Here is a 27,071-nt window from a genome sequence, read left to right as displayed (position 1 = left end):
CTTTCGGGCACACCAGCTTGTCCCATACTTAGGAAAGAAACTGAGGTTCAGAGAGGGTGTGCTACTTATCTGATGTTGCACAGCAAAACTGGGGACATAAATTTCCAAGCACAAACACAAAGGCTGTGTGGCTTCCAGCATAGGAGAATGGGAGAAATGGAAGGGGATGTAGACTGCTACTCTGCTTGGATGTCAGGGACTCTGGGGAAAGGCTGTTTGTCTCTGGTTGGCTTCCCTAGGGTCCACCTGCAAGTCCTGGGAAGACTCCTCAGGAGGTGTGTTGAGCCAGAGCAGGTAACAGCCATGAGCTCATTTCCCTTGAGGCCCCCGGAAAGTCTAGTAGGAAGGAAGAAGGAAAATGGCCAGGGAAGGAGGGAAAAGGGAGACAGCAAGCACTTTGGGGATGGTCCACAGAGCCAAGGCCAGGTGTATGGAAGGAAAGGGACATTCACTGAATGCTTCCTGTATGCAGGATCATATTGGTGTATCATTCCTCAGGAATTCTTAGCCAACCTGAGTATTTTTATTGTGGCTGAGTATTTTTATTCCCATTGTACAGAAGAGGACACTGAGACTGGGACTGGCACTGGGCATGACTTGACAACTAAGTCTGGGGTCTTCGCAGGGCAACTTGATGGGTGGGTGCTAAAGTCTGACCCTTCCGGGACTCACAGCACCACCACAGCCAGGCCTGGGCTTCTTCCATTTCCAGCTCCGGTCAGCAGGGGGAGGCTGTGCTGCGTCTGGCTGGAGAGACTGGGAGCAGAGGTTGGGACTTGGCTTAGGAACAGGAAAGAGGAGGTCTCCTTTAAAGGCTCCTGGATTTGGGGAGCCCTTAGCAATGCATCTGTGATGGCTGAAGGATGAGCAGGGCTTCTCCCTAGACTGTGTCATCCCTACTATTACCCCTGAACAAAGTTGAAACTCCTCAACTCAAGGCTATTATAGCTTCTGTTCACCTCCTCCCCCCACACCCCCCAATATGCTGTGCTGTGCTTAGCCACTTAGTCCTGTCTGACTCTTTATAACCACATGGACTGTAGCCTGCCAGGCTCCTCTGTTTATGGGGATTCTCCAAGCAAGAATACCAGAGTGGGTTGCCATGTACTCCTCCAAGGGATCTTCCCAACCCAGGGATCAAACCCAGGTCTCCCGCATTGCAGGTGGATTCTTTACCAGCTGAGCCACCAGGGAAGCCCAAGAATATTGAAATAGGTAGCCTATCCCTTCTCCAGGGGATCTTCCCGACCCAGGAATCATACCTGGCATCCTTTCCTGCTTCCCACACCTAGGTCTTTGCATATCCTATTGAAATGGGATGCTCTTTCTGCCCAGTCAACTCCTACTCATCCTTCAATACCTAGCTTCAATGTCAACTCCTTCAAGAGCTTTTCCAGACCGCCTGCACCCCGCAAAGTTCCGTCATACTTCCTGCTCTTACAGGGAGGAGGGACCTATTGATACTACCAAATCAGAGCCCCCAGAGATGATGGAACTCAATGTCCTTCCAAGGAAGTGTAAACTGAGGTCAGAGAGAGGCAGGCATTTGCCCAAGGTCACACAGCTCAAGAGTGGGAGGCCATCCTGTGAGCCCTGTCCTCTCGGCATGACAGGTGTCCTCATCCTGTGCTCAGATCCGGACAGCTGCTTCCCTGATCCCTCCTTCCCCCCGCCCCGCAGTGCCGGGCGCCCAGCCTGCACCGCCCCACACCTCCAGCGTGCCCCTAGGCTTAGCAGCCAACAAGCACTGAGCGCCCCCTGGATGGCGCGGTCCGGCCCGACCGCCAGTCTCCTTGACTCACCCTCCAGCCCCGGAGGGCTGGGCTCAACCTCGGCGGACCCGGCGCCGCCCGCACGGCCCCGGCTGCACCACCGCCCCGGACTGTGCCGGCGCACGAGGCCGCCCTCCTCGGCGCCCCCGGGTGGGGCAGGTCGAGCCCGGTGCGCTATCTCTTTAAGCCCGGGCGAGATGGGAGCTGTCAGCGACAGCCGAGGCTAGCGCGGGACGTCGCCGCCCGCCAGGCCGGAGCGCGGAGCCGGTGGAGAGCCGAGGGGGCGGTGGGGCCCGGGCGCGGCGGGTCCCCTCGCCGCCCACTGTGCGCCGGAACCCTGGGCCCGGCGAGTGGCGGGCGGCACCCCAGTGTAATGCGGAGAATGTGAGGGCAGCGCAGGCCGGTGGAGAGGAGGCGGCGGCGCGGGAGAGGGCGTCGGCAAGATAGACGGAGAGGCAGCCGGAGAGACGGAGGACCGGGATCCGGGCGGGTGCAGGTGGGAGAAGGGAAACGAGATAGGAGAGGCAGCAACAGAAAAGAGGGAAAGAAAGGAGCGGGAGAGCACGCGGCTGCGGACGGCGGCGCAGGCGAGGAGCAGGGAGCCCGCGCCTCTGGGTGGGAGCACCAGAAGCCGGAGTCGGGCGCCGGGGCCGGGAATCAGGCGGAGAGCACGGCCGCGGCCGGGCCGGCAGGGTGAAGGAGCAGGGACGCCCGAGGGGGCCCCTCTGGGAACACCGGAGGGTCTAAGGCGGGGCCAGCCCGGTAGGACCGCAGGGTCACTCCGCAGGCTCCGCGGGCCGCGCTCCGGGGGCTCCCGGCGGGCCGGGGCCTTTGTGAGCGCCCCAGGAGGGCAAGAGTCAGGAGTGCGGAGCCGGTTGTGCGGCGGCGGGGGTGTGTGCGCGCCCAGGTGTGCGCGTGTGTGCACGAGTGTGAGCGCCCAGGCAGTTGGGAGCGCGCGTTAGGGATTCTGCTGGCATCGCAGTGTGGAGAACTGGAGGCAGGAGCGGGGCGCGCAGGGGAGCGCGGGGCCCTCCCGTGCACACGCACACGCACCGCGCGCGCGCGCGCGCGCACACACACACACACACACATACACACACTCGCGCACACGCCCTCCCTGCCTCGCTCGTTGCCGCGGCCACCATCTCAGAGCCGAGCCCTGCGTAGCGGGAACCCGAGCCGGAGCGGGAACCAGAGAGGAGCCCAGCGGGGGAATGCGGCCCCGGAGCGGAGCTGCGCGCCGACTGCGCGCCCGGGACGGTGAGTGTGGCTGGACAGGAGGGATGCTGTGGCGGAGCTGGGGCCGCGGGGGCGCAGGCCGGGGAGCTGGGGTGTCTGCCCGCCGGCAGCGCCGCGTGCGCGGCCTCTGATTGGGCGGGAGCCTCAGGGGCAGCGGGTGGGAGGTGGGGTGTTGGGTGCGCGCCCGTTGTGAGGGGGGTGCACGCGTGGAGCTGGAGGGGAGCGCGCTCAGCACCCCGGTTCGTGACCGCGCTCTCGCCCGCTGCGCGGCCCCGCCTAACCATCACCTGCCATCAGAATCCCGGCGACTTGGAGCAACTTTGCGTGTGGGGGCAGAGGATGGAGGCGCTTTAATGGTGGAACTCCGGCCTTTCTCGGAGAGAACGCGAGGGAGGAATGGGCCGCGTGCCGTGCCGCCCGGCCGGTCAAGGGGGAACATCCACTTTATCAGCGCAGCCGCTGGCTCTAGGGGACACCGGTTCAGCCCCGCGGCGTCGCTCTGGAGGCGCTGGGGGCGCTGGATTCCCGTGACCCTGCCAGGGTCAGATGGGACCGCGAGGCGATGGCTTCCCGGCCTCACGGCCGCGAGGTCATCTTTGCACCCAGGCTGAGGATGCGGGTTTGAGGTTTGGGAGTTGGGAGACGTGCCTCTGTGTGTGTGTGACCCTGCTCCTTCTGCTTCGTGGGATGGCGGCTGGAAGAAGGGAACTGCCAGGAAAGTGCATCCCATCAGCCCTGGCCCCCAAGGAGCTCCCAAGAGCCTAGGGATTGGAAGGGGAATCACTAGGCCCCCAGCCTGGTGCCGCCCCGCCCCTCCCCCTCCCTTTCCCATGCTTTCTTGGAACCATGCTCCTGTTGCCTCACTCTGTGATGAGGTTGATTGTGCTGTGCCCCCATCCTCACCTCCATCTTCTGGCATTCCTGTCCTTCAGGAAGCTTACCAATAACCCCTATCCCCACCCCCTCTGCCCCCAGTGCCAGCCCTGCCTCTTCAGTAAAAGATAGAATGGTCGGGTAGTCCAGGATGGTGCCCTGAGAGGTGCGGGAGGCCAGTGTCCCAGGAGGGAGAGGCCCAAGAAAGGGAAAGAGTTCAGGCTCCCTGCAGGCCCCTCCACTTTACTGAATTCTCCCTGCTTCCAAGCAGATTCTTCCTCCTCTAGGAAGCCTTCTCTGATTGCTCCCCATCTTTCCTTTCAGCTTGGGATTCTGGGATGGAGCAGCTGAGTTTCTCAGCCGCCCTTGTCCATGTGCCTCGCTCCCTGGCACTCAGTGTGTGAGCCCGTGGGGTCAGAAGTCTTGTTCTCAGCCTCGATGCTGGGTGGAGGGTGGTGATGTTGGGCCAGTCTGTATCTCCCTGAGTCTAAGGGGTATGGTAATATCTACAAGTATGGTAATATCTACAAGTTTTTTGTAGATACGGTAATATCTACAAGTGGAAGTAGGCTTAGACCTACTTCCACTTTCACTGCTGCTCCGCGATCTCTCTGCTGCCTTGTGAGAATGAAGGGGCCGTGGGCACGTTTCCTCTCCGTTTCAGAGGAGGATATTGAGGCAGAGATGGAGCTAGGGGAATGGCAGTCAGTCCCTTGCACCGTGAAGGTATCCTTTAACCCTGATCTTTGCTGAGGTGGGAGGGCGCAGGGAGGGCCCTCAAGCCTTCTTTATTGACCTGGCAGCAGGGCTCTGGGGATCTGCTGCTGGAGGGTCTCCCCAGGGCAGCTCTCTTGCTGCTGTGACCAACACACTCTCCAGATGGTCGGGGAGATAGGCACAGCCGCTGTCAGCCTGATTCTCTTGGTTTGATCCCAGCCTCATCTGGGCAGACCCCATAGTCCGCCTGGTCTCTGCTTGATGGTTTGCAAACCTATAATCCTTGGCACTGGGATGTCAGTGTCATTCTGGGGATCAGAGCACCAGCCTGACACTCTAGGTCCTGTAGTCGTCCTCCTGCTTGGATCCTGGAACCCTTCCTACTATTCTGAGGTCTCTCCCATGGAGTCCCTTTCTGGGCCAAAGAGCTCACCCTCAGGTGAATGGGCTCCCCACACAGAGGTCCAAATGTGCACTGGGGGTGGGGATAGGGCCTGATGGTTATGGGGACCACTTCCTTCCCAAGTGGCCCACCTGAGGCACAGGCAGCTAGAGTAGCTCTCAGCTCCAGGCAGGTGTCTGTGCCCATTCTCCCCAGCCCAGTCCTGATGATGCCCTGGACTTATCCCCAGGGTCACTCGGGCCCTTGAAGATCTCAGGGGGGAAGAGCTGTTGTCCAGAAGTGACCAAAGCTCATCTGGGGGTGGGAGTGCTGGGGGTGGTCTACTGGGTTCAGTGGTGGCTCCCTCAGCCACTTTGCTGGCTTCACTCTGGGGCAGCCTCTCTTTGCCTCTGCCCCTTCCTTTCTGCCAGCTTGAGCTGACTCAGTCTTTCTTAGCTGTCATTCCCTTGCCTCCCCGACCCCCTTGCCCCCCACCTCTTTACCCCTTTGTCCCCCTGTGGCTCCCTGAGCTCTGGACATTTGCTCCTTTGTGTTGACCTGACTGATGCTCTGGTTGGTACCCAAGTGGCTGGAACATAGCCAGCTGTCTGCTTGGCCCCACCCCTGCCATCAAGACCTGCTTGAACCCTGCCCTGGTTCTTTGACCCGTACCCCAATCCCCCATCCCCAACTGACTCCAGCAGGGTGAGTCCTCCATATGGGGCCTCAAGCCAAGGAGAGAGAGAGAACATGGAACCTCATTGGCCCCTGATCTGGGGGTCAGGGGTGAAAGCCCTGTCAGGTGCTCCCAGCCCCCACTGGCTGCCTCCTTTAGGAAGATGACCACTCCCTGCTCTAAACCTCCTGACTGGGAAGGAGTCCTGCTCTGCGTGGCCTCCTTAATTTCCTTGTCCATCCAGGCCCTGACCCTGGTGTGTTTGTGTTTTAAATTATAACAAACTCAGTGATAAGTGGGCTTCCCTGGTAGCTCAGCTGGTAAAGAATCCGCCTGCAATGCGGAAACCTGGGTTCGATCCCTGGGTTGGGAAGATCCCCTGGAGGAGGGCATGGCAACCCACTCCAGTATTCTTGCCTGGAGAATCCCCACGGACAGAGGAGCCTGGCGGGCTACAGTCCACAAAGAGTCAGACACGACAGCGACTAAGCGCACAGTGAGAAGTCGTTGATTGGCCTGGGCCTTGGGGTAACTTGAGGGGGTAGAGTTACCCCTGACCACTCAGGCCTCCTTTGTGGGGAACTGGGGGCCACCCTGGCCAATCAGATTCTCTTTTGTGGGCTTCCAAGGCCTCAATATCTGCTCCCAGGAACTGTGTCTCACTTGGCCTTGCTCTTCACTGCCTGGAACTGTCCACTTGGGGATCACTCCATATTGGGGGCCTCTCTTGCTTTGAGGCCTGGGAGCTCATACTGAGGGTACTTATGACAAACTGGGTCCATCCCTGGATGAGCTCTGAAAGGAGTCACAGACATGGACCCACATCCCTGGGTATAAGGCAGCCTGGGCTAGGCCCCGCAAGGTACAGGGAAGGGAGGCTGGCAACGGGTTGTTTCAGATGGACCCAGGAGGGCTGACCTATTCAGATATTTCTGACACTTGGTGGATGCTCAGGAAATGTGCTGGATAAGTGAATGAGTGGAGGATGCGACTGAGTGAGGGCTTTCCAGGCAGATGGCATAGTGTTAGCAAAGGCTTGGTGGTGGGAGGCGCCAGGCACGGGGGGAATGTGTTTGCAGTGGAGTGGCTCCTGCAGGGGCACAGCAGGCACAGAGCAGGTTGGCACAAGACGGAGGAGGATCTTGAGTGCCCAGCTGAGGAGTGTGGGCTGATTTCGTATTCAGAGGTTGTAGGGGTGAAGTTCTGGAGGGACGCGATCAGATTTGCAATTTAAACCGCTCCCTCTGGTGGTCGTGGGAGTGTTGGCTGGGAGAGCCAGAGGCAGGGCAGCCTTCCTAGAGCTGCTTTGGGAGTGCAGGCTGGTGGTGGGGACAAGAGCAGGGCCAGGGGCCTTGCCAGCCTTCGCTGGGATGGCCAAGGGGCTGTGCGTGGTTCCCCTTCCTGTGGAGGAGGAAGAAATTTGGGCAGGGTGGGGAGTCAGGTGGAGTGATGCAGGCCATCAGAGTGAGGCAGGGCCTCTGGCATCACCATTCCCACCTCCTGGGCATACAGAGTCAGCAGGCATCCTGGTGTCAATAAATGTGTCTTTATTACTGGCCCTTCCCCTGTGCGCACTTGAGCAAGTTCCTGAAGTTTCTTGGGGCTCAGTTTTTATGTTTGTAAAATGGGTAAGTATGTCTTCCTGGAGACCTGGAGTGAATTTGGGTGGAAGTCAGTGACCTGGGAAGTGGAATGCAGGGGGAAGTGGTAGAGGGCTGGTCAGCATCGCTATTTGATGGAGGAAGAGTTGGAGGCCCAGAGAAGGGCAGTGACTCACACAAGGTCATAAAGCAAGTTGGGGGCAGGGGCTCCAGCCGGGGGTTTTCCTGGCTGTGCCTGTGGCCTGCAGGGCAGGGTTGGGTGGGGTGCCCGGGGCTTCGGGGCCTTCACAGAGGGCCTCCTCAGGCACTTGCTTCAACTATCCAGCTGTCAGGGAGAGTATGGAGCCATATGGCCACATCAGGGGAGGAGCCCACCACCCAGGAGGGATAGCGGCTAACACTCTGGCCTTCTGGATCTATGAGGGCACTGTCCACCCCCAGGGTCAGGGCGGGAGGAGGCCAAAGTGGAACCTCAGTGTCTAGGTTGGTTTGGACATGGAAGCTGGGCCTTGGCAGGTGGCCCAGTCTCAGCACCCATCTGCCAGGGCAGCCGGACAGGCAGCTCCATGCCCAGGACTGATCCAATTAACTCAGGACCAGCTGTGCCAGACACCCCACCCCCATTCCCCATGCCACTCCTCTGGCCCTGCTGGTCCACAGGCCATGGGGTGGCACAGCACCTCTGATGTCGGGGTCTCAGGTTTGAGTGGAGTATATGTGTGTGACACGCAGCTCAGATGTGACATGCAGCCTTACCCTAATCACTGATTCTGTAGTTTTGAGATTTTGGAGTATGGAAATGGGCCCCTCAATTCAGTCTGGTGTGATTAAAAGGGCTTGCCTTGGGCATGGGAACCATCTGGAACTGAGTCTGAATTCTGTCTCAGCCTCTTCTGAGCTGGATGGGCTCAGGCAAATCACTTTTCTGGCCTCAGTTTCCTCATCTCTTATGTGAGAATGATAACCTACCTTCTTGGGGTGTCATTAGCATACTTTGAAATAATACATATAAAGCATGCACTAGCTTGATACACTGAAGAATCTCAGTAAGTGTCAGTCGTGTTTTGCCCTCTGCTGGGAGACAGAAGTGAATTCTGTTGGAGTTTCAGTCTCTAGGCTGAAGTAAAGAGGAGCCTTATTTTTCAGGAAAAAATTTGCTTTATAATTTTATGTGGTACGTGCGTGCTCGGTTGTGTCCGACTCTTTGTGACCCCATGGACTGTTGGCCCACCAGGCTCCTCTGCCCATGGAATTTTCCAGGCAAGAATACTGGAGTGGGTTGCCATTTCAGAGGATCTTCTTGACCTAGGGACCAAACCCATGTCTCCTGCATATCCTACATTGGCCAGCAGGTTCTTTACCAGTAATGCCACCTAGGAAGCCCAATTTATAATTTTATAAGTAAGTTTTTATACTCCATCCCTCATTTAGTCCCCATGGCATGCTGTAAAGTAGGCAGAGAGCACCGTCCCATTTCACAGATGAAGAAACTTGCAAGCGATTCTCCAGAGTCACACAGTGAGTTGGCCTTGACCCTGTCTTTGGACTCCTGGTCCAGGACTCTTGCTACCTTGATATGTGTCCCAAACTTCGGGGGAGTGGAGGCTGGGGAGAAGTGGGTCTGTCTTCAACGAAGTCTGTCTAGACCGAGCTTGGGGATTCTAGAGAGTCTCTGCCTAGCCCTGTCTCTGATACAGGTGCAGGGACAGGCTGCCATGGTGACAGATAGCCAATCCCAGCTGGGGTTACTGTGGGGGATGCTCAGTGAGGCAGTGATTGGGGCATTTCTCCAATGAAATGTCTGTCCAACGTGGGGTAGGGGTGGGGATGGGTGTGTGTGTGTGTCAGGGAGCGTGGAGCAGGGAGTCTTTACCTCCTGGGCACCCTTGGACCCTGCCCAGGCAAGCAGGGCACCGCCTTCGGGGCTCTCTTCCGCGGAGAACACTGGGCTCCCCCAGCTGTGTGGCTTTGGCCAGGTCACTGTGTGTCCCTCTTTGAGCCTCAGCATCCCTCTTTGTAAGTGCAAGATAATCCCCTCCCTGCCTGCCTCCCAACGCTGTGTTTGGGACTCTACTGTAAATACATGTTTTGATACAAACATCATCTTCCACAGCTGCGAGGCCAGGCATCCCCCGTCCTACATCTGCGGGTCCTGTGATCGCTCAGCAGTTCTCTTGTTGGGTGCTTCCTCTGGGCCCGGCTATGCTGGCTGCTCTGGGGACAGAGATGAGTAAGACTAGCCCCCGCCCTCGTGGGGCGGAACCTGGCAGCAACTGTGGACTCCGTGGCATTTAACGGTCCTTCCAAACACATGCTGGTTGTCACACTCCCACTCAGTATCCTCCAAGGGCTCCCTGTTCCTCAGACTGGTGTCTGGACCCCTCAGTGTTTTGCAAAGTCCGATTCTCCCCACACCCAGCCATCTCGTTCCATAGTCCTCTGTGCAGTTAGGCTCTAGCCCAATGCCACTCATTCTCCCCTTCTCACGCGCTGTGGCTTTCCTTCCTCCAAGGGTTCACCCTACTGACCACTCCCCAACCTGAGTCCTTCCTCCATCTCTGCCCATAGATCCCACCCGCTTTTCCACACTCAGCCCAAATGCTGTGTTTAGAAACCCCTCCTGGCCCCCTGGTCCCACCACTGGGCTTCCCTGGTGGCTCAGATGGTAAAGCGTCTGCCTGCAATGTGGGAGACCTGGGTTCCATCCCTGTGTCGGGAAGACTCCCCTGGAGAAGGAAATGGCAGTCCACTCCAGCACTCTTGCCTGGAAAATCCCATGGACGGAGGAGCCCGATAGGCTACTGTCCATGGGGTCGCAAAGAGTCGGACACGACTGAGCGACTTCACTTTGCCTTTCACTTTCCTGGTCCCCCTAGCTGGGAGCAGCTTCTCCTTCCTCAGAACTCAGAGCAGCGTATCTGCTTTACGTTTTGCAAACACTTGCTGTGCACCTACTGTATGTGAGGCCTAATGTGTGCAAGGCCTGCAATACATGGCAGTTGGTCTGTCCTCATGGCCTGGGAATGCCTTGGTGGCAAGGACTGGGCTTATTCATCCGGGGCACCTGGCAGATCCAGGGACCTGGGACCAGATGGGCTGACCAGGCATGTGGCCCATCCCTCAGAGCCTCCGTGGCCACTGCCTCTTCCTCCTCCTCTTTGGGTCTGGAGATTCCGGCTGAGCCCAGGACATCTCTTTGAGAAGCTCCGAGTTACTGGCGGCTTTTCTGCTAAGATGCTCACTACGCATGAGGCCTTCTCTCCTCTGGGAGGCTCCGCCAGGCCAGGGGGGTGATACCCAGTCACTGGCCACACATAACTCTCCCCGATGAATTGCATGGCATCTAGCAACTAACAATTGATTATTTGGGGTACTGATAACTCTTCCATTATCGATTGGTGGAGGCGGGCCTGGCCAACGTTGGTGTGGGTCAGCTGGGCCTGGCTGGGAGATTGCGATCATGGTCATTTATTCCTGACCAGGATGCTCGTAAACAGGAACAAGAGAAAGGGAGGTGCTGGTGATCCTCTCTTAGATTCGCACTGCCAGGGCTGGGGTAGAGAGATAGGGAGGGGGTGAAGGGGAGCTTTCACTCACTCTCACCTCCCTTCCATGTTCTGCTTCCAGTCTCTCCTGGCCTGGGTCTCAGCTTTCCCATCTGTTAAGTGGGGATTTCAGTCTCTGTGGGGTAACACTGTGCCTTTGAATGAGATGCCTAAGCAGTCCCTGACTTGTCGTTATTTGTGGTTGATGGGGGTGGGGCAGGGGAGCAGCAACCTGAGGCTCAGAGAGGGTAGTGGTCATATGAGGATGGAGCCAGCATCAGGATCTCTAATCCGGGGGCTTCCCTGGTGGTCCAGTGGTTAAGACTCTGAGCTCCCAATGCAGGAGGCCTGGGGTTCAATCCCTGGTCAGGGAACTAGATCCCACATGCTGTAACTAAGACCTGGAGCAGCCAAATAAATAAATAAAAATGAATATAAAAAAGAAAAGATTTCTAATCCAGGGTCATTTTGAAGAAGGGCAGGGAGGAAGTGGGTGGGAGAAAGGTGGTGGGTGGGAGGAAGGTGGTTGGTCAGAAGAAAACAATTGCTTCACTAAAGTGCTGTGTCTGGCTTCTGAATGTACTCAGGCTTCTAAATGTGGAGCTAGGACTCAGTGGAATTTGTGCAAAAGCGATTTCTAGGGAAACCACATAAAGGGGATGGCAGGGGGCATGTTTAACCTACTTAAGAGACCTAGCTGCCTTTCAGGCCTGCCGGGAGCAGGAGGCATTATTTGTGGGGTTCTGGCTCATGTGACCAATGCGTTGTTTTTTTTCCACTTTTTGTTAGGAACATTTTCAAAGGTACAGAAAGATAGAGGGAGTAGTGTAGCAACTCCCATATACCCACTCACCTAGATTTAACAGTTGTTGACATTTTACCACATTTTGCTTTATCTTTTTCTTTCTGGAGTAGTTTAGAGTAAATTATAGACATCATGACATTTCACCCCTAAATATTTCAGCATCCATCTCCAAAAAATATAAGAAAATGCTTGTCTCACCTCAAGTGGTCACATAATTCATTTTCTCCTTGAGAGGTGAGGATGCTTGACAGATGCGGAGACTGAGGCCTGAAAGACAGCCTGGCCTGTCCACGGTCACACAGCGCAGAGAGGGAGGGGAGAAGGAGTGGGATCTAGGAGGCTGCCTACAGGTGTCAGCCCAGGATTGCCCGAGACTGTGGGGGCGAGGCGAGGCAGGAAGCGGCCTGGAGCTGGGCAGGTGGCTGGGGTAGGATGCTGCTAGGGTGGTTCCTCTGGCTCAGGCTGGAGGTTCCATCTGGAAACAGGAAGTGAGTCTCTTTTAGGATAGCCCGGGCTCTTTTCCTTTTGTTTGCTACAGGGATTAATCAGGAACTGCAGCGTCAGGAATATCTAAAACAACTTCTTGTTTATTGTTTAATTTAGGAGACTGCTATCAGGCTCTGGCCATGCAGGGCCAAGGGAGCCTCTGCTGGCACAAGGCGTAGGGCTGCCCGCACCAGCCACTTTGGATGGCAGGACGGAAGGCAAGGGGAGGGCTGCCTGGAGTTCGGGGGCGGTGCTTAGGGGCCCAGCCTGGATAGCCAGGGGCTTTGGGAGAACTGAGGGTGTGTGTGGGGGAGGTGGGGGGCTGCACCTGAGATCTGGGCTGGGCTGAGTCTTTGGTAGCCTCAGAACAGAGATGAGAAGCGAGGCACGGAGGGGTGAGCTGGGGCAGGTGCAGAAAGGAGGGCGGGCTTTGGCTGCTTCTAGCCACATGGAGGAGCTGTCTTCACTGTCCCGCCTGCTAAGTCGCTTCAGTCGTGTCCGACTCTGTGCGACCCCATAGACGGAAGCCCACAAGGCTCCCCCGTCCCTGGGATTCTCCAGGCAAGAACACTGGAGTGGGTTGCCATTTCCTTCTCCAACTCTCCTGCCTGGGCCCAGTTTTCTCCTTGGGGAGGGAGGCCGGGTGTCCTCTGCCAGCCTAGGGCAGGTATGGGCCTCCCCGGGCTTCCTTGTCTCCTTGGGGTCAGGGTGCTTCTGCCCTCCTGGCACCCACACATGCTTTTTCTGCCCTTAGTGCCCTTGGTGACTTGTGAGCACCTCTTGATTCTGTAAGGGTCACAGGGGTCACAGATATGGAACTGGAGAACACTGGAACTAGATGGCAGCCTCGGAGATGATCTCATTCTTTTAGGCTTAGATAGGGAAACTGAGGCACAGGGAGTGGCCAACCCCATCTCAAGTGTCACATTGAGAAGCATTGCAAATACAACACTTTTGTACTTGCATGGTCCAGTGGCTGAGACTCGGAGCTCCCAATGCAGGGGGCCCGGGTTTAATCTCTGGTCAGGGAACTAGATCCTACCCGCTGCAACTAAAGACCTTGCATGCTGCAACGAAGATAGAAGATTCTGCATGCCTCAACTAAAACCTGATGCTGTCAAATAAATAAATATATATAAAAATAAATGTTAAAAAAAAGAAGAGCATTACACAGCCTTGGCAAAAAGTCAGGAGTCTGGTTTCTCAGTCCCAGAATCCCCTGCTCCTGGGCCTTGAGGGCTTGTGGTTCAGACAGACCAGTGCTCCCTCTGGTTCAAAGGGGCAGAGGTGGGCCCAGCTGGGAAAGGGCTGTCAGTCATCCTGGGGTCGGCCCCAGGTTCTTAGGACCTGCCCTGCCTTCTGTACACGCACATGCACACACACACACACGCACACACACACCTTTTTATTTACCAGTGGGGAGTGTGGGTGTGCTGGTTGGGGAGGAGGCTTCAGCGGGGTGTCCTGAGGCTCAGCCATCCAGGGCTGAGACGGTCTTCCTGTGCTCCCATCTCTGCCCCCACAATGAGGAGAACCCTGGTTTGTGCCACACTTACTGTTGGGCTTATTTCTTGAGGACAGAAGTAGGAACAGTGAGCAGGAAAGTCCCCTGGGAGGAAGGTGACTGGAAGGAGAGTAAGAGACAAAGGTCAAAACACCTCTGATTCCTTGTCCACAGCCCTGCGGCACGGCCAGACCCTACAACAAGCCTGTGTATTCTCTGCAGTTGGGGGTGGAGAGGAAAACACCCAGCCTCCCCCAAGTGGCTGGATGGGGGCTGTGGACCTGGGGCATGTCACAACCTCTCCTGGATGAAGTGAGGCAGGGAATGGACCTCTTCTGCTGTGAGAAGGGTAGGGAGGATTGGCTGTGGCCACTGGCCCATCTGTAGACTGGTCCTTTAGCCACGTGCTGGGTGGGCAGTGGGCTGGCAAGGGTCATAGGGCAGGTCCTTGTTGCCCCATCCCCAGGCCTTCCTTCTGCTCTCCCTGTGCTAGAGTCCGGGGGGCAGGTAGGATAGAACCAGCATAGGTCCCCATGCTGTCTGACTGCGTGCTGGAACCTTGGCAGGGTGCTGGAAGAGCTTAGTGCTCACCGCAGCAAAGTGGCCATTATGGGCATCATTTTACAGATGAGGAAACTGAGGCTCAGGGAGGTCACTTGGCCACTCAGTGGTGGGTCTGGGATTTGAGACCAAAACTACCTAGCTTTGCTGGATCTCGCAGTCTTTGAGTCCTGGTTTCTGCTCTGGGCTTTGCCACTAAATGCTGTTCTCTGGGTCCTGGGTCAGGAAGGACTGTGAGGATTCCTGAGGGCTGGGCCATAGCCACAGGCTAGAGGGAAGGCTGAGCCTCTGGCCACTCCTTCCACCTGGCCGGGCAGGTTCTCAGGGTTCCAACTGAGGCTTCCCCCGTCCTTAGGAAGGAGGAATGCTTCCTAAGCCAAGAAAGCGAGGGCTCCCTGGCTCTGTGTGGAGGGATCAGGCCTCTGTGTGTGTGCAAAGCGCATCAGTGCCTCCCGCCCTCTGCACCCAGCTGGTGTGTGCCTTCTGTGCATTTATCAGGGGATGGCAAGGTGGCATGGGAGCCTGTGTGCATGGGCATGGGCCACTTGAGGCCTGGAGAGTCACCCTTGAGGACTGAGTTGAAGTAGGGCAGAGGTGAGTTCACTGCACACCTACTAGTCATAGTGCCAGGTACTTTACGTATATTATCTCGTTTAACTCTAAAGACAACCCCATGAAATTTGCACTACTACTGTTCCCATTTAACAGATGAGAAAACTGAGGTTTAGAGAGATCAAGGGACATGGAAAGGTCACACAGTTAGTGGAGGGGTTGGCATTCAAACCTAGGAACATCTGCTTCTAGTGGAGGCTGTGTCATTTGTGTGCAACACGAGGAGAGTCTGTGCTGCAACTAGGAAGGAGGAAGTTAGAATTCAGGAAGATGCTGTTGGTGGCTGCTCTGTATTTGGAGGCAAGAGGCCAAGGGTCAAGTGAAGGGTCCAGGTGGGGAAGAGGCTGTTCAGTGGAAGAGGCATTTCTGGAAGTCAGGTGTGTAGCCTAGAGCTGTGTGTCCTTGGCTCAGTCATCTGCTCTGAGTCTGCACCCTCAGACCTGCCTTACCTCCCCCAGAGGGGAGGCGTGCACACTCCTTATACTCCCTTCTCAGGGTAAAGCCTGGAGGTGGGACCGAGCGAGGCTTCTCAGAAAACAGTCAGGGCCGCGTGCCCCATTGGGAGCATCTGGGGATGAGCCTGGAGAGGGGCCTGACTGTGCACGCCTCGAATGCCAGCCTGGAGTGGTGATGTTCTCCAGATTTTGAGCAGAGCCAGGGCTGACGATTGGAGGGGTGGATCTCTGATGGCTGGGGGATGGGTGGTGGCTGTGGGTCCTGCCTGGTGGGGGAGTGGTGAGAGAGCCGGGGCATCTGGGGCTTCTCCCCTCCTTGTCTCAAGAATCCATCAGCGCAGGAGTGGCGGGGAGGTGCTTTCCTTGTCTCCCATTCTTTATCCTCCCTTTTCCTGCCTCCAGAATGAGGAGTAGGAGTGCGGAGGGGGTGGTCTCTGGCCCTCCCAGGCCCCTCCCTTGGAGGCTGTAAATATTTTATCTCCACCATCTCTGCTGCTGGAAATTGCTGCTTTTAACACATCCCCTTCCCCCCAAACCCCCTACCCCCATTTTGCTCGGTACAAACGAATGCTGGAGAAATTCTGCGTGGGGCGCTCGCTCTGTCTGTCTCTTCTGCTCGTGCCCAGAGTCCCTCCAAAAACTCTAATTGCTTTTAAGCTGTGATAGTTGGCAAAAGCAATTTTCTTTACATTATGGAGAAAGGGGGGAAAATCCACTACATTCTTGTCTTCCTTTTTTTTTTTTTTTTTGACTCTAATCTTACGTTTTGAATTCCTCCTCACTGCTGCTAAGGTTCTAGGGGAGAAACAGAGTAGAAAGAGATGTGGGCAGGGAGGCAAAAGTGCCCTCGGGCAGGGCATTTTGCCTCTCTGAGCCTCAGTTTCTCTGTTTACAAGGTGGTAGTATGTTCATTCATTCAACGGACATTCCCTGAGCACATCCTCTGAAAGAGCTTGAGGGCAAGGACCAACTCTGTCTTTGCTGCTGCATCCCCAGCACCCAGCTCAGAGTCTGACACCCAGTAGGTGCTCTGTTAAGACCGCTGACTGGATCAGTGGGTCTCTGTGAGCCAGGAACTTTGCCAAGCACTAGGAATGCGCTGGATGAATCAGACGCAGCCCCTGGCTACCAGGGCTTACTGAATAGAGGGGAGCTGCCAAACACACATAATGACCGTATTGCTGAGTCGTAGAAGGTGGACACGGCATGCTTAGAAGCACAGAGCAGGGCCGGCCAGGGGAGTTGGGAAAAGTTGCACAGGGGGAACTTGGGCTGCATCTTGAAGAAGGGGTAGGAGTTTGACAGGTGAACTGGAGCCGAGGAGGAGAGAGTTTCAGACTGGAAATAGCGTGTGCAAAGACCAGGGGTGGTCAGTGCTGGAGCTGAGGGTGGGGTCAGGCCAGGGAGGCCTTGGGGCTGCCCACAGGGGCCTGAATTGCCTGGGAGAGCTTTGCATGCACGTGGGGAGTTTGGGCTTAGGTGATGGGGACCTCTGGAAGGTTCTGAGCAGAGGACGTGTGGGAATGATCCCCCAACCCTACCCCAGGCTCCACGCAGGTGGTAGTAGGGGAGGAGGGATGCTGGTTGGGAGGCTGATCCTTGGTGAGTCTGTGGGGGAAGGGAGGCTAGAGTGTGAGTCTGAGACAGAAAAGGCAGGGGATGGGAGTCGGGTGAGGGGTAGGGGTGTCCAAATCCTGGTGCTTGTCTCCTCTGCTTGTGCTTTGGTCAGAAGCAGTCAAGGCCTTTCCTGGACCCTTGGGTTGGGGACCGCCAGTATAGCTGGGGAGGCAGGGGTCCAGTTCATAGGCCTCTGTTGCCACGGTCAGTCAGGCTTGCTTTGCTTTCGGTTCCTCAAGGTGTACAGCCCTTCACAGTGTATAAAGCCTGCTCACCTCTGACCCCTCAGGAGATCTTGGAAAGTGTCCCCCGAGGTGGGCAGAGCAGGGGGCTGTTCCCCACAGCCCGGGAGAGGCCAGGTCTGTCCCCAGGTCTCCAGGCAGGTAGAGACAGGGTGGAAATCTCAACCTAGGTCTCAGGGCCCCTGGCCTGCTGCCCGTACCACCTCTGTCATGCCCCCCTCTGCCCCCAGCCCTTTCCTCTCCTCCCCTCCCCAGCCCCATGCTCCTTCCCTGTTTGCAGAGCATGTGGGGCTTTTCAAAAGCATTAATGATAGAAAATAAATTGGAATCAGAGAGGAATCATCGCTGGGCATTCTCGGAGGGCTGCCTCTGCCCTCGCGTCTCTCAGCCATATTGAAGCCGGCAGCCAGACCGGAATATGAATGAGTCGGGGCTGGCACTGCTCTTAATCTGTTGGGGAGCCCTCCCTGGCCAGACGGCACTCACTGATGGCAATGAGGCCTCGGTGGCCGCTGGGCTTCTCAGACGAGGACTGATTTCTCTGGGATGGAGTTATAGTCCATGGCTGTGGAGGAGGGGCAGTGGGCACCTTGTGCCCAGGTTCCCCCCACCCCCTTGAGTCCCTTGCAGGGGTCCCAGCTCTGAGGCCAGCCTGGGGTGGGATCCAGCATCTCTGCTCAGGCCAAGGGGACCTGTATGAAACTTCCAGTGGCTCCTAGGGTCTGGATTCCTCATCTGGATATTCGAGGCCTGCTGTGAGAACCAGGCTTCTCTGGTGGCTCAGCGGTAAAGAATCCGCCTGTAGTGCAAGAGGCACACGAGACACAGGTTCGATCCCTGGGTCAAGAAGATTCCCAAGAGGGCATGGCAACCCACTCCAGTATTCTTGCCTGGAGAATCCTCATGGACAGAGAACCTGGCAGGCTACAGTCCACGGGGTCGCTAAGAGTCGGACACGACTGAAGTGACTGAGAACACACGCACGCTGTGAGAACTTGACCCTCTTTGTCCTGTCTCCTCTAGGAAGCCTTCCTTGGTCACTGCCAGGCCTCATACTGAGTTTTCAATATTCAAGGTTCTCATGGCCCCTGGAGCAAGGGTATAAACCTAGTGCCTAAAGGGGCCAGGCAGGTAATGAGTGGGACAGGCTGGGGATGAAGCGATGGGGCGAGGTGGAGAGTGTGGCAGTGTGGCTGTGCGCTCGGGAGCCTGGCTGTGGCTGCTTTCACACCCAGTTCTGCTGAGTAGCCTCTGTTCCGCGGCCACACTTGTCACTCCCTAGCTTGCAGGGAACTCCACGAGGGCAGGCTCTAGTCTCTGCTTCTGCCTGTCTCCCCACAGATACTGGCATGGGCTGGGCACCCAGGAAAGTTTCCCAGGAGTTTCAGAGGCTCGAGAGCCTGGGAAATCACTCAGAGCAAGCTTCCCATTTAGAAGTGGGGAAACTGAGGCCCAGACCTGGGGGTGGGGGCGGTGGAAAGGGCTCCTGTGATGCTCTAAGCATCCTGTTGTTCTGCTGATCCTCACAACAGGAGTTTTTGCACCTGTCTTATTTTTGTTTATTTTTAAAATAATAGCTGCTTTATGTTATTCATTTATTTATTTTTGGCTGTACTGGGTCTTCATTGCTGCATGTGGGCTTTCTCTAGGCTTCTCATTGTGGTGCTTCTCTTGTGGTTTGTGGGCTCTAGAGCTCGGGCTTCAGTAGTTGTGGCGCATGGGCTTAGTTGCCCTGTGGCATGTGGAATCTTCCCAGAAAAAGGGATGAAACTGGTGTCTCTGACATTGGCAGGCAGATCCTTAATCAGTGGACCACCAGGGAAGTCCTGGACCTCTGTTTTAGAGAGGAGGAAACAGAGACTCGGGGTGTCTGGATCCAGAGGCCCTGCAGGCCTGCATGTGACTCAGTGTGTTGGGTCCCCAGTGCCAGCTGCCTCTTTCTGGCAGGTAGGGGTGCTGAGATGGGCACTGAGTCCCCTGAGTAGGGTGAGCTGCATTTGTGCCCAAAGTAAACACAGCCAGGGGCGGGAGGCCTGGGATCCTGGCCCTGATCTGCCACCAACTCCCTGTGTGACCCAGGGCAGAGGGCTCACTCTGTGCCTCAGTTTCCCCATGTCAGGCTGACAGAGGACCCTGGAGGGATCAGAGACAGTTCAGGGGGCTCCCCTGAGCTCATATGCCCTGGCCTGCCAGCCCTGCTCAGGGCTTCTGTGCAGCCCCTAGGTTCCCTTGACTCCAGTCAAGGACTGCAGTGAAACCTCTTATTCCTCTCCTTTCTGGAGTCGCTGTCATGTGGGAGGTGGTGACACCCAAGAAGGGCTTGGGCTCTGCAGACCTAGTTAGCAGTGTGGGGCGGCCAGGCCAGCCTGCCCCCTATCCCAGGAGGGAAGAGGGGCTCAGGCCAACAACAGGTGGGAAGACTCCCAAATGCAGGAGTGTACACTCAGTGCTGCTTCCCAGGGGGTGCTAGTGGTAAAGAACCTGCCTGCCAATGCAGGAGACATGAGACATGGGTTCAGTCCCTGGGTCAGGAAGATCCCCTGGAGGAGGGCATGGCGACCCACTCCGGTATTCTTGCCTGGAGGATCCCATGGATAGAGGAGCCTGGATGGCTACAGTACATAGGGTCGCATAGAGTCAGACACAGCTGAAGTGACATAGCATGGCATAGCACACTCAGTGCTAAGCCCGAGCCTTACCTTTGCATGGCCTGGGCCTTCCTTTCATGTGCTCAGAATGGACTCCCAGGGTCTACCTTGTGTAGCCTGGGGGGTAAGATGGGTACACAGAGGCCCAGAGAGTCTGAGAGTAAGGCTCAGGGTCACCACTTGCTCACCCTGATCTCTGTCCCCATCAGCCTGTGCTCCCCTCCTGCCAGGGCAGCCTTGCTCATCTTTGACAACTCTCATCCCTGCTCGAACCAGCATCTACACCCTGGGACTCTTGGAGGGGGGCAGTGTCCTGCTTGGGGCCTAGAGCTGCAGAACCTGCCCTAGCCCCTGCCCTCCAAATCGTGCTGCCCTGCCAGCCATGAATGAACAGGTGGACACTGAGCCCCTGAGACCTCTGTCCTTCAGGGGCCCAGCCTTGCTCCCTTCCTGCTTGATGGTCCTGAGTCTTTTTGGTCTGTGGGTCCCTTGGGGAATCTGATGAAAGCCATGGCCCCAGACCTGAAACAGACATGCTCTCCCGCCCCACACCACATGCATAAACTCACATAGAGTTTCGTGCAGTTTCTGTGCTCACAGACCTCCTAAATTCCCCTTCTCTGGGGACTCTGCTGAGAATCTCTGCTGTCATCGATTCCAGGGGACATGGTTAATGTGACCCGTAGTGTTGCCTTAGGATGGGAGGCCAGGTATCTGAGTCTCCACCCTGTGCCTGCCTGGGGGCTAAGCTTTGTGATAACCCTCTCATTCTTCCCACAAACTTTGGTCCTTGACATCTCCTCTGACTGGAGGGGAGGATAGTTCAGTTCAGTTCAGTCGCTCAGTCGTGTCTGACTCTTTGCGACCCCATGAATTGCAGCACGCCAGGCCTCCCTGTCCATCACCAACTCCCGGAGTTCACTCAGACTCACGTCCATCGAGTCAGTGATGCCATCCAGCCATCTCATCCTCTGTTGTCCCCTTCTTCTCCTGCCCCCAATCCCTCCCAGCATCAAAGTCTTTTCCAATGAGTCAACTCTTCGCACGAGGTGGCCAAAGTACTGGAGTTTCAGCTTTAGCATCATTCCTTCCAAAGAAATCCCAGGACTGATCTCCTTCAGAATGGACTGGTTGGATCTCCTTGCAGTCCAAGGGACTCTCAAGAGTCTTCTCCAGCACCACACTTCAAAAGCATCAATTCTTCGGCACTCAGCCTTCTTCACAGTCCAACTCTCACATCCATACATGACCACTGGAAAAACCATAGCCTTGACTAGATGGACCTTTGTTGGCAAAGTAGTCTCTGCTTTTGAATATGCTATCTAGGTTGGTCATAACTTTCCTTCCAAGGAGTAAGCGTCTTTTAATTTCATGGCTGCAGTCACCATCTGCAGTGATTTTGGAGCCCCAAAAAATAAAGTCTGCCACTGTTTCCACTGTTTTCCCATCTATTTCCCATGAAGTGATGGGACCGGATGCCATGATCTTCGTTTTCTGAATGTTGAGCTTTAAGCCAACAAGATCATGGGGAGGATAGTATTGGGAGGCATTTCAGGCTGAGGGCCAGTTGGAGATGGGTTTCCGGAATTTGCCACCTGCTCCTGGCCTCTCCATCTTCCCTCGTGGCTCAGTCGGTAAAGAGTCTGCCTGCAAGGCAGGAGACCCGGGTTCAATCCCTGGGTCAGAAATATCCCCTGGAGAAGGAAATGGCAACCCACTCCAGGATTCTTGCCTGGAGAATCCCATGGACAGAGGAGCCTGGTGGGCTACATACAGTCCATGGGGTCACAAAGAGTCGGACACAACTGAGTGACTAACACTTTCACTTTTCACTCCCCGCCCTCGCCCGAGCCTTTCTACAAGCCTGCTGGCTGTCCTTACACCCTAACACACACACACACACATACTCACTGACTCTAGATATAGACATGACGATACACAACACCCTGTCCATAGTTCTCCTCTGCAGACCCACACAAGCCCCTCTCTGAGCACCACACACGGGCACACACCAGAGCCCTCTGCTTGCAGCGCGGGCTCGCCCAGCCTCTCTCTGCACAGAGAGAAGCACCACAGCTTCCCTGTTGCTTTGTCTTCTCTTTGTTCCCTCCCTCCTTCCCTAGCACAAGAGCCCTGTGAGAGCCCAGGGCTGGACCTGCAAAGGCCCCTCCCACCTTGTCCTCACTCCCTGGACGCCCCTGAGTCTTAGACTAGGGTTCTCAAGCTCATGATGTTCCAGGGCTTTCTGGTCACCTAGGGGAAACTCCCATCCCAGCCCATGAGGGCCACTGCCCTGCTGAGGAGCCAGTGGCCTTGGCTTTAGCACGACCTGTCTGTACTGCTTGTTGGGCCCCCTTGCCCTGGGCAGAGATGCTGGACCCTACCCCAGGCTGGCCTCAGAGCTGTGTCCTCAGCAGAGGGCTTGAGGGGGTGGGGGGACCTGGGCACAAGGGCCCCTCGACCCCTCCTGCACAGCTATGGACTGTGACTGCATCCCAGAGAAATCAGTCCAGGTTGGAGACACCCAGTGGCCACAGAGGCCTCATTGCAAACAGCTTTGCTGCCAGTGAGTGCCATCTGGCCAGGGAGGGCTCCCCATGGGCCTTGGTTTGGGGCAGTGGAGGTATGGGCTTCACATTCTCCAGCTGAGGTCCTCAAACTGGTCCTAGGTAGCCCTACTCCCACCCCACACCAGAGGTCTGGGGGTGGGGCTACGTAGGCCCCTCCCCTTTCAACCACAGCCAGTCTGCTCAGGTCTGCCTTTTATACTGGAGTCTTAGCAGGATTGAAAGGATTAAGTGAACTCTATTGAAAATTCAATGACACATTTGTAGGCAATGGAGACTGTGAAAGCCCCCCTGTGCCCCTGCTAAGAAGTGATCCCTGTACTGTCTGCATATTGTCTTCCAGCCTTTTGGGGCATAAACGAACAATCTGCTATTTATAAAAATGGGCTCATTCTGAAATAGCATTGTACAGCTTGATTTTTTTCCATATTGTTATACATAGATGTGCCTCCTTCTGTCAAATGGCTGCGTGGCTGCGGAGTGTTCCATAGTATGGATGTGCTGTGTTTTGTTTAAACATTCCCTTACTGATAAACATTTAGGCCATTTCTTTTTTACTCTCACCAGCAATACTGCTATGAGCATCCTTGAATATTTATATATGAGTGCCTATGCTATCAATTCTGTAGGAGAAGCTCCTAGAAGTGAGATTTCTAGGTTGTAGGGTGTGTGGGTTTTAAAATGTTATTCAGTCTTTCCAAATTACCCTTACAAAGGTTGAGCCAAATCCTCCTCCCTTTGCTGGTCCATGAGTGCTCATTTCTCCACATCCTTGCCAGCACTGGTTGTTATCAATCATTTTAATTTTTCCCAGTCTGATGGGCAAAAAAATGATATCATGTCGTTTTCATTTGCATTTCCCTGATTGCTAGTGAGATAGAACATCTTTTCATATGTTTATTGGCCAATTTTAGTTCTTCCTCTGTGGGTTTCTAATTCACTGCCAATTTCCCTCTTCTTTTGTCCTTTTTCTTATTGATTTGTAGGGGCTCTTTGTATATTAGTGGTATTTTCTCCCACTGCCTTTTAACTTGGTTTATAGTGTGTTTGCTGTACAGATGTTTTTACATGTTTATGTAGTTGGATTTATCAAATTTTTCACTTTATGGCTTCTGGATTTAATGTCTGGCATAGAAGGCTTCCCCCACTGCATAAGATTTCATTTCAAATAAGAATTTTATTGCTGAGATGTCTTTGCAAAGCCCTGGTTTATAGGCTCCTCCTGGCAGCTGGAGCTCTGGCTCTGGGGAAGGGAGGGATGGCCCCTTCTGCCCATGCACTTCATCTCTCTGTCTCCCCTCTGCCCTCTGGCATTGGGGTCACAGTTGCTCTTTCTTTAGACCTCCATTTCTTTGGGTGTCTGCCCCCACCCCATTTCTATGTCTCTACTGTTTTCCCTTCCCCAGCTGGTTCCCCACTGAGCAGAGGGAATTGGGATGTGAGATGGCACTGGGGCAGCCCTCAGTGGGTTGGGACAGGATGATGGCTGTCAAGGAACGTGCCCCTCTCATCCTCTACCTGCCAGCCCAGCCCCCTGTCACATGGGCTGGCAGGACAACCCCTGGTGCATTTCTCTCTCTTGGAGAAAGTCTTTTCCTGTTGGGAGGCCGAGGGCAGGCTCTGAGCTAAGCCCCATCCCTCCTCCACCAGGAGGCCTTCCCAGATATCTCCTCCTTCCTCCCTTCCCACAGCCCCGGCCCTGGCCCCTCCCTTCTGTCCTCACTGTCCTCTGTCTTGCCATGTCCTTCCTCCTCAGCACTGAGCGACCGGGGTCCACCTGGTCACCTCTCAGGGTCTCGGTTTCCACCTGTTTGGAATTGGTCATGGGAGTGTGTACCAGCTGCTGGGAGGCGTGGCCCATGGGGGATACAGCAAAGTTGATGGGTCTTTCAAGCCAAACTCTAGAAGGTGTCCCCTCTTGCCCTCTCAGTACTACCCCCTCCCAAAACCCCCCTGCAGTAGAGAATCTGCGTGCGCTGACAGATGGGGACTTGAAATCTACAAGTGTGGTGGCTGGTGTCTAGGGCTCACTTGTGCTCTGCTCCACCCAGGCCCAGAGTTATGCCCAGCTCATGCAAGGTGCCCAGGAAAGCAAGAATGAACAAGGAAAGAGTGGACAATGCAAGAGGAGGCTGAGCCTGGGGCAGGAGGAGGGCAGTCAGGGCACCAGCTTTCTTTGAACTCCTCCTGTGTAATAATGTGCTTTGCTCATGGTTGCTCATTTCTGGGGATTGGATGTGCTAATGACCTCCTGGAGGTGAGGGCCCCAGGTGGGCTCGCTACTGTCCCACACAGGAGGCCGCTGTGTGGCAGCTGTAAGGGGCTTGCACTGAGGGAGCAGTTGGGAGACAAGCTGGGCACAGCCCGAGGTCTCTTTGATGCCGGGCTCGGAAGCATGTAACTCAAACCCCCATGATAACCTTCCCTGGGCTCCTGCAGTCCCTTGAACCTCTGTCCCACCCGCCTCCCTCTGACCATGGCAGCTTGTTTCCTCTCTGAGCTTCTGGCAGGCGCGGGTAATATCCTTCACATCTCTATATCCCAGTCACCAAGCACAGAGTAACTGCTCAGCAAAAACAGAATGAATGAATGAAAGAAAACCCAGGGATATTGGGTAGAGGGTTTAGGTCTGGGGAAGAGGAGACCTGAGTTCTGGGCCTAACATTTTGGCTGAATTTCTGGGTTGACCCTGGCCTTCACTGGGCCTCAGTCTCCTATCTGTACAATGGGTGTGGGCCTTTCAAACTCTGTGATTCTGTGACTGGGTTGACCAGTACAGCCACATGTCTCTGTCTCTCTCTTACACACACACACATATGTGCATATACATACACCAGTATCATTCTCTTTGATCACAGTGTTTGCTGAGCACTTATTGGGTTCTAGTCCCCCCAAAGTAGCTGTTTCCATGAAACGCTCATGTTCCTCAGGGCATATGTTAGTTTTGTTGGACACACAGGCATCTGATTTCCAGGGCTCCCCGGGCTCCACTGAAGGGCCAAGGAGCCAGGTGGGCAGGTCAGAAGCACCCACCCCCCCCAACCTCTGCCATAGTCCCCATTACCCTCCGTGGCTCTGAGGCCTGCAGCTGGGATCTCATGTTCTTTCTAGGACTTGGCACACAGGCAGCCCCCACCCCCGCCCCCCATGTCCAGCAGAGCTTCCGGCTCCCCCTGCATTTCCTCCCCTGCCCCAAATCATTGTCACACTCTGCCTGTGGTCCCATTTCCATAGCAACTCCTTGTGATGCCACCGAGGAGAGTGGGAGCTTCCGGAAGGTTTGGGGAGAAGGGAGCGGGAGGCCCATTCATTATCGTGGAACATGGCAGCTGGGTACTCGGAGCAGAGCTGTGGGCATGGTTTGCCCTGCCAGCTCAGGTGGAACTGGACTCAGGGCTGCCAGCCAGGTGGTCTGGAGGCCTGCCCGGGACGGGGCTGCTTGGGCTGGCCTGGGCCTTGCTGACTTGTGCCAATCTACTGGGAGCCAGCTTGGGCAGCCACGCAGGGTACCCTGCCTGGATAGGCCTGGCTTGGAGGACCCAGGCCTGAGGAATGGCCCAGACTCTGGCCACCCCTCTGAGCCGGGCTAGCATCCCTCTGTCTGGTCCTGTCCTCCAGGGTCAGCAGCCACGGGGAGGCACCCTTGGGATCTGCTGGCAGCAGGGAGTGTAATTTGGGGCTGGTGACCTGTGGCGCTAGGCAGGCCCTCTCTTACTGGGTTCACACTGCCGTGGTTCTGTTGTCAGGATGGGAAAGCCCAGGTGGACCCTGGAACCTGCTCAGTGCCCATTTCTCCGCCTCCTCCTTGGAGGAGAAGTTTGCAGCCCAGGAAACAAGAAGAGTTGCCTCTAGAGGGTTCCTCCATATTCACCTACCATGTAGCTAGGAATTCCACTTTTGCATCTTAGACTTGATGGAATGTTGACTTTGGAAGGGACTCAGAGGCCTTTGCCATCTTCTGCTCACGTTATGATAACCACCTCCGAGTTGCAGTCATCCACGCTTCCATCCATCCTGTCAGGAAGGCCTTGTGAGTCCCCCGGGGGTCCAGGCCTGTGTTGTACGGTGCCATAAGGGGAATTAAGAGGACAAGGGGAGGCTGGCCTGGCCCGCCAGAGAAGAAGGGAACTGCTGACCCTCCTGAGGGCTGCGGGCAGCCAGGCCCTGTGACGTGCTGGCCGCCTGCCTTTCCCTGTCACCATTGCAGGTATAGCCGCCTCTGGGCGCCACCGCGCTTGCATTGTCTTAGTCCTTGTCTTCGTGTTGACTCACATTTGAAGGTGGATTACCCAGTGCTCCCCACGCCACACATCCATAAAATCACAGCTGTGATATGCTTGTCATTGGAAAAATAAACACCTATGAAAATAAAGTTGTTTGCATACCACCTAGAATCCCCTTATGCACCCCTGTGGCACGTGTCCCACACTTTGAGAAACACTGATTGGATTGGAACCTCTTGGCAATAGCTCAGAAAGGGACTTGGGTCTTTTTCTTAGAGGATGAGATGGTTAGAGAGCATCACTGATTCAATGGACATGAACTCGGGCAAACTCCGGGAGATAGTGAGGGACAGGGAGGCCTGGCGTGCTGCAGTTCCTTGGCGTGCTGCAGTTCCGTGCTGTGTGTGTGTATATAAGCACAAGTGTGCAAAGGAGTGAGAACACATGCGAGTGTGTATGTGAGTGTGTCAACAAGAGGGAGAGAGAGTCTGGGTGTGAGATGTATGAGTGTTAATTGCCCAGCCTAGTGGGATCAGACCCTCTGTG

General features: G+C 55.7%; 1 long non-coding RNA gene across 1 annotated transcript in view; it reads left to right on the top strand.

Moving 5' to 3' along the window:
• Positions 1 to 2,054: 2,054 nt before the first annotated feature.
• The window catches only part of LOC129633859 (uncharacterized), an 86,419-nt gene continuing 61,402 nt past the window's right edge, over positions 2,055 to 27,071 (top strand). Inside the window, exon 1 of the long non-coding RNA XR_008705333.1 lies at positions 2,055 to 3,032. This is a non-coding gene — a long non-coding RNA (uncharacterized LOC129633859). The remainder of the gene's footprint in view (positions 3,033 to 27,071) is intronic.

Source organism: Bubalus kerabau, chromosome 19, assembly GCF_029407905.1.
Source record: "Bubalus kerabau isolate K-KA32 ecotype Philippines breed swamp buffalo chromosome 19, PCC_UOA_SB_1v2, whole genome shotgun sequence".
NCBI classification, from domain to species: domain Eukaryota; kingdom Metazoa; phylum Chordata; class Mammalia; order Artiodactyla; family Bovidae; genus Bubalus; species Bubalus kerabau.
The sequence above is the reverse complement of the archived record's forward strand: the minus strand, read 5'-3'. Positions and strand labels throughout refer to the sequence as shown.